We start from the raw sequence: 16,516 nt of genomic DNA, 5'->3' as shown, positions 1-16,516 counted from the left end.
AGGAAAAGGGGGAAGGAAGGAAACTTAGAGAAGGAAGGAAGGAGTGAAAGAAAGAAAAAGGGGAAAGAAGGAAGGAAAGAGGGAGCGAAGGAAGGGGGGAAGTTATAGAGAAAGAGGAAGGGAAGGAAAGAGAAGGAAGAAAAGAGACAGCAGAAGAGAAAGAAAAAGGGGGAAGGAAGGAAAGATAGAAAAGAAGGAAGGAAGAAGAGAAGAAAAGAGGGAGTGAAGGAAGGAAGGAAGGAAAGAAGGAGAGAAAGAGGGAAGGTTGGCCACAGCAACGCGTGGTGGGTATAGCTAATCGGTATAAACAAAAATGTAATGTTCGTTTGTGGGATTAACATAATTCAAAAACCACTGGATGAATTGCCGCCAAATTTGGCCACAAGACACTTACTAACCCAAGGAGTGACCATCACTAAAAAAAAAAAAGATTTGTCATTTGGGAGTTGCAGTTGCTGGGATTTATAGTTCACCTACAATCAAAGAGCATTCTGAACTCCACAAATGATGGGATTGAACCAAATTTGGCACACAGGACTCCCATGACCAACAGAAAACACTAGAAGGGTTTGGAGGGCATTGACCTTGAGTTTGGGAGTTGTAGTTCACCTACATCCAGAGAGCACTGTGGACTCAAACAATGATGGATTTGAACCAAACTTGGTACGAATATTCCATATGCCCAAATGTGAACACAGGTGGAGTTTGGAGGAAATAGACCTTGACATTTGGGATTTGTAGATACTGGGATTTATAGTTTGCCTGCAATCAAAGAGCATTCTAAATCCCACCAACGACAGAATTGGGGCAAACTTCCCACACAGAACCCCATTGACCAACAGAAAATACTTAAGGCCATTCAGTCCAACTCTCTTCACCAGGGCAAGAAAACATAAATCCAGTATGTTACTGTTTATTGGTTACTGTTTATAGGCTGCAACAGACTGAGAAGCCACAGTCATTGTGTTAAACTACACCACCAGTGGAACCTCACTCTGTGAAGACTGTGTGTTAATCAGTTGTGCACTGACCTCCACACATTAAAAAAACTCACGCACAGGCGTCTTCCAAAGAAAATAAAAACAAACCAACCAAAGTCCCATGGCGATCAGCGAGTGGCGACGGGGGCAGGACTGTGAAATCTGGAAGCCCCTAGTCACAGACTGGCACATGGGTGGTGGGTACGGACTCAGTCATTCTACCTCAAGGTCCGAGGCAGTTGAGTAGTTCGGCAGCTGTATCCGCGACTGAGCAGTCCTTTTGAGGATCCACTCTGCTCACCCCACATGGGGAGGGGGCTAGAAAAGGTGCCCTAAACATAGTCTGCCTCTCTTATCCCTGACTGGACTGCCGCGTCCAGTGGTGTCACCACCCTGCGGCCAAAAAAGAAACCGAAATACAACACCGCCTGAGCTCTGCGAGCGCAGCATTTTTCCGAATGAAGCAGAGAGTGTTTGAGGACCGGGACATCCGTAGGGATACCAAGGTGCTTGTTTATAAAGCTATTGTCCTCCCAACCCTGCTATATGCCTGTGAGACGTGGACTGTCTACAGACGCCACATGCAACTCCTGGAACGATTCCATCAGTGCTGCCTCCGGAAAATCTCTTGGGAAGACAGGCGGACAAACATCAGCGTGCTGGAAGAAGCAAAGACCACCAGCATTGAAGCGATGGTCCTCCGCCATCAACTCCGCTGGACCGGCCATGTTGTCCGGATGCCCGACCACCGTCTCCCAAAGCAGTTGCTCTACTCCGAGCTCAAGAACGGAAAACAGAATGTTGGTGGGCAGGAAAAGAGATTTAAAGATGGGCTCAAGGCCAACCTTAAAAACTCTGGCATAGACACTGAGAACTGGGAAGCCCTGGCCCTTGAGCGCTCCAGCTGGAGGTCAGCTGTGACCAGCAGTGCTGTAGAATTTGAAGAGGCACGAATGGAGGGCGAAAGGGAGAAGTGTGCCAAAAGGAAGGCGCATCAAGCCAACCCCGACAGGGACCGCCTTCCACCTGGAGACCAATGCCCTCACTGCGGAAGAAGATGCAGAGCAAGAATAGGGCTCCACAGCCACATACGGACCCACAAGAACACTGGAAGACAATCATCCTCGGAAAGCGAGGGATCGCCTAATGATTGTTTATATGTGATTTATATTAATTGCATTGTATTTATTGTTTTTGTTGATTGTTTTTTGAATTAAAAGAAAATACAGAATTCAATATTGCACAAAAAGTCAAATACTTAGGAATATACATTACAACAAAGAATTCAGAATTATTTAAAAATAACTACAAAAAGGTGTGGAGAGAGATAAGAAAAGAATTAGAGGAATGGAACAAACGAGGACTCTCCCTATTAGGGAGGATATCATCCATCAAGATGACAACATTACCGAAAATGTTATTTTTGTTCCAAAACATACCCATCATCAACAATGAAAAAATCTTCAAAATTTGGCAAAAAGACATTTCAAAGTATTGTCGAAGGTTTTCATGGCTGGAATCACAAGGTGCTTGTAGGTTTTTTCAGGCTATAGGGCCATGTTCTAGAGGCATTTCTCCTGACGTTTCGCCTGCATCTATGGCAAGCATCCTCAGAGGTGAGGATGCTTGCCATAGATGCAGGCGAAACGTCAGGAGAAATGCCTCTAGAACATGGCCCTATAGCCTGAAAAAACCTACAAGAACCTTTAGACATTTCAAAGTTTATTTGGGCTAGAAAAAAACCAAGAGTAAAAATGAAGATACTTAATGACGATAAAACAAGAGGCGGCCTTTCTCTTCCAAATCTACAACTCTATTTTCACGCATGCTGTTTTGACTGGATTAAAGAATGGATGACCTTAGAAGACAATGAACTACTCGATTTAGAAGGCCTAAATCTTCCATTCGGATGGCATGCATATCTGGACATACAAAAGGCCAAACCAACAGGCATATTTAATGATCATTATATACGGAGACCAATTCTAAATACCTGGAACAGATATAAAAACCGAATTTACACAGGGACAGCTAGTTTTTTTATAAGGGGTGACATTCTCCTATGGTGTCGTACGCATGAGCATCGATGGACTTATAAGGTGTCATAGAATCAAAGAGTTGGAAGAGACCTCATGGGCCATCCAGTCCAACCCCCTGCCAAGAAGCAGGAATATTGCATTCAAAGCACTCCTGACAGATGGCCATCCAACCTCTGTTTAAAAGCTTCCAAAGGAGGAGCCTCTACCACACTCCAGGGCAGAGAGTTCCACTGCTGAATGGCTCTCACAGTCAGGAAGTTCTTCCTCATGTTCAGATGGAATCTCCTTTCTTTGAGGCCATTGTTCCGCGTCCTAGTCTCCAGGGAAGCAGAAAACAAGCTTGCTCCTTCCTCCCTGTGACATCCTCTCACATATTTATACTTGGCTATCATATCTCCTCTCAGCCTTCTCTTCTTCAGGCTAAACATGCCCGGCTCCTTAAGCCGCTCCTCATAGGGCTTGTTCTCCAGACCCTTGATGATTTTAGTCGCCCTCCTCTGGACACATTCCAGCTTGTCAATATCTCTCTTCAATTGTGGTGCCCAGAATTGGACACAATATTCCAGGTGTGGTCTAACCAAAGCAGAACAGAGGAGTAGCATGACTTCCCTGGACCTAGACATTAGACTCCTATTGATGCAGGCCAAAATCTCATTGGCTTTTTTTTTGCCGCCATATCACATTGTTGACTCGGGTTTAACTTGTTGTCCACGAGGACCCAAGATCATTTTCACACATAGTGCTGTCGAGCCAGGCATTGTCCCCTATTCTGTATCTTTGCATTTCATTTTTTCTGTCTAAGTGGAGTATCTTGCATTTCTCCCTGTTGAACTTCATTTTGTTAGTTTTGTCCAGTCATCTCTCTAATCTGTCAAGATCGTTTTGAATCCTGCTCCTGTCCTCTGGCGTATTGGCTATCCCTCCCAATTTGGTGTCGTCTGCAAACTTGCTCCCTCCTCCCTGTGACTTCGATATCCAAAGAAGATCCTTGAAACCAAATCCCAGCAGATTCCAAGATCTGCCGTATTGGATCAAAGGTATGAATAGCGAGGAAGCAGCTCCCTCAAGGTGCTTGAATGCAACACCACGAGACGCATCAGTAGATGGAGGCAGGGTTACCCCACATAGCCCCATAACCCACCCTTACACATTGCAGCTTGCATAATGTGTAGTGACAAGCAGCAGACTGCAGTAATAGCCTGAAACAATAGAGCTGAATTGCTTCAGGCTATAACTGGGGATCCATTTTTGAAAAAGGGAAATGACAGATAGGCAAACGACCGAAATAGACAGATTCCAGATCAGCCTTCTGCTGCATGTGCTTGCTTGCAACCTGCAGAAAACTTTTAAATGTATGTTAACAAGCTCTATTTTAAAATATCTGCAGCCGTTTTCCACCACTTTGTGTGCAAAGGTCCATCTCCAAGGGTGTACACAGCCAATTAAATTGTGTGTGGGGCAAACCCCACTCTTGCTTTCCTTAGCTCCCTCCTGGGACAGTCACTAGGGAACATGGAGCGGTGTTTAACTCTCGCCTCTAATTTAAAACCAGTGAAGAACTAGGCCTCAGACGGTTGTACTCCACCCAGCCAGCTTCTACCCGTAAATCTTCAACCTCGACATTGCCCCCTCCTTGCCTCTGGGTAGAGAAGGAGGGGAAGATTATAATGCGAATCGGATAGAAGTTCAGAGCAGCCTCATAAAGATTAATTACGATCAGGGGGCTTTTAGCACATTAATCGCCGACGACACTGGCATTTTATGCCAACTCTGTCTTCCGGCAGCGGGAGGGAGGATGCAGCCTAGATGCCTTGATCCTCGGATCACAATTAAGTGTGTGTGTTGGGGTAAAAGGAGAGAGAAGGGGAGGGCTCCTGGGTTTAATCCCCTGCTTTGAGAGAAGGGAGAAAAATCTAGTTGAGCAAAGGGAGCGCAAAGTGGAAGCCAGGCATCACGACAACGACAACAGTAGACCCAGCAAATAACCAGACTATCCTCAATGCCTCCTGCTGGTGCCACTGAGCCAAAGTATGAATTGAGAATGTTAATATCTTATTGAGTATTTTCTCACCCAAAAGAAACAAGACCCTCTGGACCACACTTGACAACCTAGTTCTTTAGGTCTTGACCAGGCGGCTTCCACTGTGCCCTCTTGCTTCTGTAGATACTTATTTATTTTGTATCAAAAGCATTGCATAAATTAGTATAAAACCAATAAACATAGAAGGAGCGCGGGTGGCTAAATATCTTTTGACCAAAAACGGGCAACAGCAATGGCACTGTCTGTAGCCTCCAATAATTCCTCCTCTGTACATGAGGCAGGGCATAGTGGACAAGCATACAGGTGTGGAGTTGTCTGTTCTGCTCCACAGTAGGATTCTTTTAGGTAGTGCCATTTTGCCAGGTTGTCTTTTGATCTGCCCACTCGACTTCTGAGTCTGTTCAGGGACTTCCAGGTTGCCCATTCTTGGTTTGCCCCTGGAGGAAGACCCTCGTGGGAGGCCATCCAGTTGGGGTTTCCTGGTCGAGCTGTCCAGAGGGATACATTTGCTGTTGCTGGGGGGACTCCAAGAGGAGTGGTCGTTCTCATAAAGCTTTTCCTTGATGTGAGTCTACTGGGAGGAGGCTGGTAGCCATGTAGTGGGTGGCATTCACAGTGTTCAACCTTATTTCTCTCACATTTAGCAGCAACTTCCCGTCACACATCAGGGAGGGCAATGCCAGCTAGCTTGTAGAGTTTATCAACAGGTGTAGGTTTAATACATCCTGTGATTATTCTGCATGTATTGTCGAAGGCTTTCATGGCCAGAATCACTGGGTTGTTGTAGGTTTTTTCGGGCTATATGGCCATGTTCTAGAGGCATTCTCTCCTGACATTTCGCCTGCATCTATGGCAAGCATCCTCAGAGATAGTGAGGTCTCACTACCTCACTACCTCTGAGGATGCTTGCCATAGACGCAGGCGAAACGTCAGGAGAGAATGTCTCTAGAACATTATTCTACATGTTTCATTCAATGCTATGTTCACCTGCTTTGTGTGGGCAGACCTATGCCAAACAGGGCAGGCACACTTGGCAGTTGAGTAAGACAAGGCCAGGGCTGATGTTCTTACTAATTTTGGGTCTGCACCCCATGTGCTGCCAGTAAGTTTCCGCAGGATGTTATTGCGTGCAGCTACTTTGTGCTTGGTGTTCAAGCAGTGTTTCCTATATGCTAGTGCTCGATCTAAGGTGACACCCAGATATTTAGGATGGAAACAATGTTCAAGCTCTTGACCTTCCCAGGTGACTTTCAATTTCCTGTTGGCTTCACGGTTGCGTAGGTGGAAAGCACACACTTGTGTCTTGGCAGGGTTAGGCTTCAGTTGGTTATCTTTGAAGTAGCTGGAGATTTCAACTGTTTCAAAATCTTTTGCTTGTGTTGTTAGGCCAAGGTCATCAGCATATATAAAGCTCTTTGTGAGTGGTGGTTGTGGTTGATCCTTAGTAAAGATACAGTGGCGGCAGCGCAGTGGGTTAAACCCTTGTGCCAGCAGGACTGAAGACCGACAGGTCACAGGTTCAAATCCGGGGAGAGGCGGATGAGCTCCCTCTATCAGCTCCAGCTCCTCATGCGGAGACATGAGAGAAGCCTCCCACAAGGATGATAAAAACATCAAATTATCTGGGCGTTTCCTGGGCAACGTCCTTGCAGACGGCCAATTCTCTTACACCAGAAGCGACTTGCAGTTTCTCAAGTTGCTCCTGACATGACAAAAAAAAAACACCATTAAACAAGGTCGGTGCAAGAACGCTGCCTTGGGGTAAACCATTCATTCTGTAGACACTGAAGAAAGAGAACTGATGGTAGCCCAAAATGATGAAAAGTGACAGCTAAGAGTACATTTGGGTGGCAAGGAGGCATGCACTTTATGGACCTCCCGTGCCCCTGAAGTTCCTTCATATCCCTGCAGTTGGAGCTCTTGGTTTCTCCTATGCAATGAGCTGGGAGCAATTTGGTGGGTTAGAACATGTGTGCCTGTATGTGCTGTTAAGTCACTTGGTCATCTTTCGGTGATCACACAGACTTCTTGGGGTTTTCTAAGACAAGAAATACTCAAATGTGGTTTTGAACATTCAAGAAGAGAAATTAGATATCCTGAATCATTGGCCTGAGGAAATGGGTGGCAGATGATGTCTGGAACAGAACCTCTTTCCGCTTCCTTCCCGAGACCATCTGCCCAGGGGCTCTACTCATCCCTAGAGACCCATAAAGAGCCACTCAGGGTGAAGCCAAAGTAATTGATTCTTTCCCTCAAAAATGAAAAGAAGAACAGGAGAAAGGGAGGGGGTTGCAGGCAGAAAAGCCCACCCTTTCAATGAAGAGTGGGGCTCATGGATCTCCAGAGGCACAGGAGAGCATCAACAGCTGCTTAGAAGAACTGGGGCAATGGAATGGGTGAAAAGGCTTGCTCTTGATGTGGGGAGAGGATGGTAAGTGTTGGGCCAACCATCGGCAGAGGAGTTATACTCAACCCAAACGGGAAGGAGACTCCAAAGAAGAGAAATGGGCATATAGGGAAGGAGTCTAGAGGTATTTCTTGAAAATGGGCTTCCCCCTTCCTTCAACAATATATAAATTTGTATACTGTGTACTGTATAGTAAAGTAAACCAGTCCATCCTCCAGGAAATAAAACCCGGCTGCTCATTGGAGGGAAGGATTCTAGAGACAAAGTTGAAGTACTTTGGCCACATCATGAGGAGACAGCAAAGCCTAGAGAAGACAATTATGCTGGGGAAAGTGGAAGGCAAAAGGAAGAGGGGCCGACCAAGGGCAAGATGGATGGATGGCATCCTTGAAGTGACTGGACTGACCTTGAAGGTGCTGGGGGTGGTGACAGCCAACAGGGAGCTCTGGCGTGGGCTAGTCCATGAGGTCACGAAGAGTCGGAGACGACTGAACGAATGAACAACAACATAGTAAAGGTAAAGGTTTCCGTGACATTAAGTCTAGTTGTGTCCAACTCTGGGGGTGGTGCTCATCTCCATTTCTAAGCCAGCGTTGTCCGTAGATGCCTCCAAGGTCATCTGGTCAGCATGACTGCATCTCGTCCCTCCCGGCGGGCATCCGGAAAAGCAGGCAAGGATCACAGGTTCTTTAAAACCTTCACAGGACCGAACTTTTTACAGATTTAACTTTTGACAGTAGTGTTATTGTAAGCCGGGGCGGCTCAACCCATTACACAAAGTAAGCATTTGCAGTATAGTTGATTTTGCCCAGGGGCGCTCTTGGGGGAAAATAGACCTTGACATATGCGAGTTGTAGTTAATGGGATGTATAGTTCACCTACAATCAAAGAGCATTCTGAACTCCACCAAGGATGGAATTGAACCAAATATGGCACACAGAACTCCCACGACGAACAGAAAATATTTATCTGTGATTGGTTGGGGGGGGGGGGGGGTGCCAAAATACTGTTTGCTTACCGTTGAAAATTACCTAGGGCTGCCTCTGGCGGGGGGCTTAACTGCTTCTATGATGCTGAGAGCTGTGCTGGCCTGGGGAAGCACGACTTGGGGGGGGGGGACTCACCCTTCTCCACACCCCATAGTTTAAGGACCCCTGATGTAAAGGATAGTGATAGGGTAGCAGGCCTGCGGGGATGAGGGCTTTTCCTCCAGCTCCTGAAGCTTCCATGGGAGCCTGCTGGGCATGCACGTGCACTCCTTCCCTCCCCCTCCCTCCCTGAGATTACAGTTAAACATCTTTCTAAGGGGGGTGGGGGAAGGGAGGGGGAAGTGTTTTGGGGGGGGGGGGGGTTTGAGTGGAGAACATACATTGGGTTGTTAGGTGTATTGTGTCCAAATTTGGTGCCAATTCCCCCAGTGGTGTTTGAGTTCTGATGGTATCACAAACGAACATTACATTTTTATTTATATAGATTATTAGAAATAGAGAATACGATGACATGGATTATCATAACATTGTCTTTATTCTGCAAGATCTTGTTTGGTTCATTCATCGCTGTCTTTTTCTGATGTCTTGACTACAGTCTCCACTCTGATTAATGTTCGAGCCAAGGTATGGAAAATACATATATACAGACATATTTCAAGACACACACATCTATGAGAGCGCATCAGTTCTATAAGGTAGGGAAGGCCGCCATCTGGTGGCCACTAGTCATGTCATCATGCGAGCCATGTGCTGCAACACACCCTTTCATCTGTTGCCGACGAAGCAGCATCTTGCAACCTTCCCCTCCCCTCTCCCCCAAACGCCCCATATATAGTCAAGAAGATCTTGGAAGCCAGCCTCAGTGCTGAAGCCTTTCCTGGATCTTCACCCTTTCCAAGAAGGGGGCGAAAAGGACCCAAGAGACATCTTCCCCACTCCTCCTCCCTTGCTCTGGATGGAGAATTCACAAAAAAGCAAAACAGATGCACAGCTAATGAGAATGAGGATGATGCTTTGCCCTCATTTGTTGAACAGCCCCAGAATCAAAAGGAATAGAGAAGGGGTTGGGGAGGAAATGGGGAAAACCTCATTGGAGAAAAGAAGACAAGAGCTGGGAGGGAGCGTAGAGGGGGAGTCTATAATTGGCACCGCTGGGAGACCTGGTGTGGGATGATTCACACGGCTGGAATTTGGAGATCTCGGCAGAAAACCTTTTTAGGCATAAACGAAAGTGTTGTGGGTTTTTTCCCCCCTCCCTGGCTGGGAATCCGGATTGAGGGAGAGCAATCTGTTGAGTGACAGTGCTAGGCCGCCCAGGACAACCGATTTTTCTTCCTTCCTTTCTTCCCAGCAGAATGGCGTCATGCCTTTCATTTCTGATGGACAGGGTTTATGTCATCCCAGATGCTAGCAATCTTTAAGGGGGACTTAAAAGGTTATATGACCCCCGACTACAGAGAGAGGTTTATAGGCTTTTGGAAAAATCTCATGGGATGGGTCACTGGAGGTTTTGGTGCCTTGCCTGGCAAGTGACAAGCCAGGCTCAAGAGGGAGCTGAAGACAACAAATACTACCTAAGCAAGTCATTTTGCTGCCTGAAGCAACGCCACAAATACTTCCCCCTTCCTCAAATCAAAATGCATAGGCCAACATACAGTTAGTGCCATAAACAAGACCATGCTGCACTGTGTCTCTTTGTCTGTGTGTGCTGGGTTTTTTTTTTTTTTGTCATTTCAGGATTGACTTGAGAAACTGCAAGTTGCTTCTGGTATGAGAGAATTGGCCGTCTGCAAGGACGTTGCCCAGGGGATGCCCAGATGATTTCATGTTTTTATCATCCTTGTGGGAGGCTTCTCTCATGTCCCCGCTTGGGGAGCTGGAGCTGACAGAGGGAGCTCATCCGCCTCTCCCCGGAATCGAACCTGCGACCTGTTGGTCTTCAGTCCTGCCAGCACAGGGGTTTAACCTACTGCGCCACCAGGGGCTCCTGTGTGCTGGGTGACACAATACCAATAGTTGTATCTAGTTGATGGTGGCTTGTGGAACTGTGCATATGTGACTTTTGAATAAATAATAGTGCATTACTACCAAGACTAGGAGCCCCTGGTGGCGCAGAGCGTTAAAGCACTGAGCTGCTGAGCTTGTTGATTGAAAGGTCGCAGGTTCGATTCCGGGGAGTGGCGTGAGCTTCCGCTGTCAGCCCTAGCTTCTGCCAACCTAGCAGTTCGAAAACATGCAAATGTGAGTAGATCAATAGGTACCACTCCGGCGGGAAGGTAACGGCGCTCCATGCAGTCATGCCGGCCACATGACCTTGGTGGTGTCTACGGACAACGCTGGCTCTTCGGCTTAGAAATGGAGATGAGCACCCTACTCCAGAGTCAGACATGACTGGACTTAATGTCAGGGGACTACCTTTACCTTTACCAAGACTACCAATGACCAAGTAGCAACAGTAAGAACTGACCATAGAACAACAGACTTGTCCAAGATTGGGGAAGGCGTACGGCAGGGTTGTATACTCTCACCCAACCTATTCAACTTGTATGCAGAACATATCATGCGATGTGCAGGGCTTGACGAATGCAAGGCTGGGGTAAAAATTGCTGGGAGAAACATTAACAACCTTAGATACCACTTTGATGGCCGAAAACGAAGAGGAGCTGAGGAGCCTTCTAATCAAGGTGAAAGAAGAAAGTGCAAAAGCTGGGTTGCAGTTAAACATCCAAAAAACCCAAGATTATGGCAACAAGAATGATTGCTAACTGGGAAATAGTGGGAGAAAACATGGAGGCAGTGACAGACTTTGTATTTCTAGGTGCAAAGATGACTACAGATGAAGACTGTGGCCAGGAAATCAGAAGGCGCTTACTTCTTGGGAGGAGAGCAATGTCCAATCTCGATAAAATAGTGAAAAGTAGAGACATCACACTGGCAACAAAGATCCTCATACTTAAAGCCACGGTATTCCCTGTAGTAACCTACGGATGTGAGAGCTGGACCTTAGGGAAGGCTGAGCGAAGGAAGATAGATGCTTTTGAGCTGTGGTGTTGGAGGAAAGTTCTGAGAGTGCCTTGGACTGCGAGAAGATCCAACCAGTCCATCCTCCAGGAAATAAAGCCCGACTGCTCATTGGAGGGAAGGATAGTAGAGGCCAAGATGAAGTACTTTGGCCACATCATGAGAAGAAAGGAAAGCTTAGAGAAGACAATGATGCTGTGGAAGATGGAAGGAAAAAGGAAGAGGGGCCGACCAAGGGCAAGATGGATGGATGGCATCCTTGAAGTGATTGGCTTGACCTTGAAGGAGCTGGGGTTGGTGATGGCCAACAGGGAGCTCTGGCGTGGACTGGTCCATGAGGTCATGAAAAGTTGGCAGCAACTTAACGAATAAACAACAACTACCAAGACTAGGAAACTCAGTGGCGCAGTGGGTTAAATTGCTAAACTGAAGAATTTGCTAACCAGAAGATTGACAGTTCAAATCCATGGGATGGGGTGAGCTCCTGTTGTTAGCCCCAGCCTCTGCCAACTTAGCAGTTCAAAAACATGCAAATGTGAGTAGATCAAGAGGTACCGCTTCGGCGGGAAGGTAACGGCACTCCATGCAGTCATGCTGGCCACATGACTTTGGAGGCGTCTACGGCTTAGCAATGGAGATGAGCACCACCTTCCAGATTGGGATTTGACTAGACCAGTGTTTCTCAACCTGAGGGTCGGGACCCCTGGGGGGGGGTCGCGAGGGGGTGTAAGAGGGGTCGCCAGAGACCATCAGAAAACACTGTATTTTCTGTTGGTCATGGGGCTTCTTTGTGGGAAGTTTGGCCCAATTCTATCATTGGTGGGGTTCAGAATGCTCTTTGATTGTAGGTGAACTATACATCTCAGCAACTACAACTCCCAAATGTCAAGGTCTATTTCCCCCAAACTCCACCAGTGTTCATATTTGGGCATGTTGTGTATTTGTGCCAAGTTTGGTCCAGATCCATCCTTGTTTGAGTCCACAGTGCTCTGTGGATGTAAGTGAACTACAACTCCAAAACGCAAGCTCAATGCCCATCAGACCCTTCTAGTATTTTCTGTTAGTCATGGGGCTTCTTTGTGGAATGTTTGGCCCAATTCTATCATTGGTGGGGTTCAGAATGCTCTTTGATTTTAGGTGAACTATACATCTCAGCAACTACAACTCCCAAATGTCAAGGTATATTTCCCCCAAACTCCACCAGTGTTCATATTTGGGCATATTGTGTATTTGTGCCAAGTTTGGTCCAGATCCATCATTGTTTGAGTCCACAGTGCTCTCTGGATGTAGGTGAACTACAACTCCAAAATGCAAGGTCAATGCCCACCAGACCCTTCTAGTATTTTCTGTTGGTCATGGGAGCTCTTTGTGCCAAGTTTGCTTCAATTCCATTATTGGTGGAGTTCAGAATGCTCTTTGATTGTACGTGAACTATACATCCCATCAACTATAATTCCCAGATGACAAAATCAATCCCTCCCGACCCCATCCAAATTTGGACGTATTGGTTATTTGTGCTGAATTTGGTCCAATGAATGAAATTACATCCTGCATATCAGATATTTACAATATGATTCTTAATTGGAGTAAGATTACAATTATGAAGTAACAATACAAATAATTTTATGATTGGGGGTCACCACAACATAAGGAAGTGTATTAAGGGGTCGCGGCATTAGGAAGGTTGAGAACCATTGGACTAGGCTTAATGTCAAGGGGAAACCTTTACCTTTTACCAAGACTAAAGGCAAATGCATGTCACTTCCATGCTTCGTCTTTATGCATTTTGCATTGTAATTGACAGCCATATGCCTTGACTATTGATCCACGAATGTTGCACTATGTTGGTATTCCGCATAGAAGGTTACAAAACCTAACTCCACCCGCAAATATTTATGTTACATGGAAGCAATGTAGCATATCCCCCATAATATTCAGAACCATCTGTTATCTTGGCCCATGAGTCAGCAGATACCATGCTATCTCCCAACGTTGGCAGGAAAACCAGCAATAATTGGAGTAAAATAGCTTCTTGTTCACTGCCCTTTTATAATAGTCCAAATGCCCGGCATCCCTATGACAAATGTGTTCTTCAAGCTAGTTTGGAATGTGCCATGTTACATTTTTTATAAGTTTGTTGTTTTGCGTTGAAGTGTTTCTGAGATATGGCAACCCTCAGGTGAACGTATTGCAGGGTTTTCTTGGTGGGATTTAGGCTCGAGGGAACTTGTTTGTGCCTTCCTCTGAGGCTGGGGGGGGGGGGGGGGGGAATGACTTGCCCAAGGTCACCAGTGGGATTCCCTAACCGAGCGAGAATTTGAACCCTGCTCTTCAATGTCATTGAGATTGTAGGTGACACCCCCCCCCCCCCAGGACTCTGTAAAGGATAGTTCAAAATCAAGGAATTCATAGTTTTGCCAAGGACACCAGGCTTGAATGATCCCATAATACCCTATCATTCCGCCATGTGGGAACCCAAGGCTTCTTCTATGGTCCCACATGGCAACGCCCCTGTAAGCCAAAGCAGCATCTGACCAATTTGGCTATTATTTATTAATTGGATTCCTGTTTTATGAATGGACTCATAGAATCAAAGAGTTGGAAGAGACCTCATGGGCCATCCAGTCCAACCCCCTGCCAAGAAGCAGGAATATTGCATTCAAAGCACCCCTGACAGATGGCCACCCAGCCTCTGTTTAAAAGAAGGAGCCTCCACCACACTCCACCACACAGAGAGTTCCACTGCTGAACGGCTCTCACAGTCAGGCTTAGACTCCGGCCCCTCAGTGCTCCCAATGGCTTCTATGTGCTCCCCATGAACTTTTGGGAGCTCTTGTGGACTTTCATAAACTTTCCAAGTACTCTTATGAACTTTTCCCAACTTCTATAAACTTTTGGGAACTTTTATCAACTTTTGAGGACTTTCAGGACCTTTAGGAACTTCCATGGACTCTGTCAAATTCCTATGAACTCTTATAAACTCTTTTTATCAACTTTTCCAAATTTGTATGAACTTCAATTGACTTTGGGAAGGGCTGATATAGGACCCCTGACCCTGCATGATTTCCCCTCTCCTTATGAATTCATTTTATGTTCCCTTACCCCATTCCCATCCCTTATATGTATGTATCTATATGAAAATATGAAGGAAAGCAACTTTTCTCATAACCCAGTAACTCTTAACTCTGGAAGCCCCCAACAAAAGGCTCTCATCAAGTTCATTTGCATGGACAATAAGTACTGTATATACTCGAGTATAAGCCTGGTTTTTCAGCCTCTTTTTTAGGCTGAAAAATCTCCCCTCAGCTTATACTCAAGTCAATGTTATTTACTATTTTATTCTGTTATTAGTATTATTTTATTGCATTTATTATTTTACTTTATTATTATTATTATTACATTGATTATTTTACTCTTTATTATTATAACATTTATTATTTTACTCTATTATTGTTATTATTACATTTATTATTTTACTCTCTTAATACTGTTACTACATTTCCATTATTTTCCTCTATTATTATTTTTATTACATTTATTATTTTACTCCCTTTATTATTATTGGAAGGATATGTAAGCACATTTACATTGAAGAAGGTTAGAATAGATTTATACGATCTGAAGAGAAACCAGAGCATGTACATGTCAAAAATATTGGTACCTGATTATATCTGATTTGCCATGGTTTGCTTTTCTCTTATGTACCATAAGCAAAATAAACAGTTTTAACCAAAAAAAAAAAAGAAGGTTAGAATAATGGTTTAATCAGAATTGGACAGCTTTATCTTAAATTACAATTTTATGTAAATATTTTTGAATATTTACTCTACTGATGCCTCAATTAATGTAATTTTATTGGTATCTATTTTTATTTTGAAACTTACCAGTAGCTGCTGCATTTCTCGCTCTCGGCTTATACTCGAGTCAATACATTTTCCCCGATTTTTGTGGTAAAATTAGGTGCCTCGGCTTATATTCGGGTCGGCTTATACTCGAGTATATACAGTAAATGGTTCTTATCTGACCAGATCTCGGAGGGCAAAGCTAGGCCATCTGGAATGAGAGGACCTATGGATATTTAAATCACTCAACACAAAGGATATCTTACTATTCGCGAGGAACCAGAAATTTCACCACAGCTTCTCCATTGTGTCATATCCTGACTGGCCGAAACCAACCTCAGCTTCACCAAAGAACCACATATCCCAAGACTATGAAACAAAGGATCTAGCTCTTTGAGGGCTAGACAGAGATGATTCAAAAGATTAAAACAGTAACTCATATTCTGGCTTGAGAGCTAAGCTATCGCTGAATTGTTAGGCAAACATTGGTCACCTAGACATTACTTCATTGTTTCCCTGTTGCCTGCCTCCCTTCCCTCTCATTGGCTGAGCGGCCAAAGCAGGGCTCAGGCCACCATTGGCTCTCCTGCTGGCTTGCTGACATCACAATAATAATTCCACCAAAATAGATAGGTTACAATCCACCCCTGTGTTCTCCATAACCTTGTTAGAATATATATAGAATAAAAATAATATTATAGAATGGATATACAGAGCTCTGTATATTTTCTCTACCTGCAAGTTCCTTATGGTTTACATCCTGTCTTCAAATAGTTAGTTACACTAAAGATAACAGGTGAAGTCCAGTCTGTCTTTAAGGGGTGGATTGTAACCTATCTATTTTGGTTCATTTAGTAAAATCACTAGTAGTATGTACCTATGTTTTGTTTAGAATGCAAGAAACACAAGAAAGCCTGGAATGGTAAAATGACTGAATAAGTGCAATCAAAGACACTTAAAGACACAGTATCTGCAAGAAAAAAAGATCCAATAGAGCTTGATTTGAGCCACAGGATATATATGCTACAACCTAGAACTGGAGCAGGACTGATACTTTGTGACCACGGAGTATATGAAGGAAATATACGCCAGAAGACTAATATAGACTACTCACAACCTGAAGAAGGATCCCCGAAACAAGAATAGTGTACCCGGGATTACTTGTTGTTGTGCAGTTGTACTTGTTATGTTCACTAT

The sequence above is a fragment of the Anolis sagrei genome, chromosome 2 (genome assembly GCF_037176765.1).
Source record: "Anolis sagrei isolate rAnoSag1 chromosome 2, rAnoSag1.mat, whole genome shotgun sequence".
Taxonomy (NCBI): domain Eukaryota; kingdom Metazoa; phylum Chordata; class Lepidosauria; order Squamata; family Dactyloidae; genus Anolis; species Anolis sagrei.
This window is presented reverse-complemented; position numbering follows the sequence as displayed.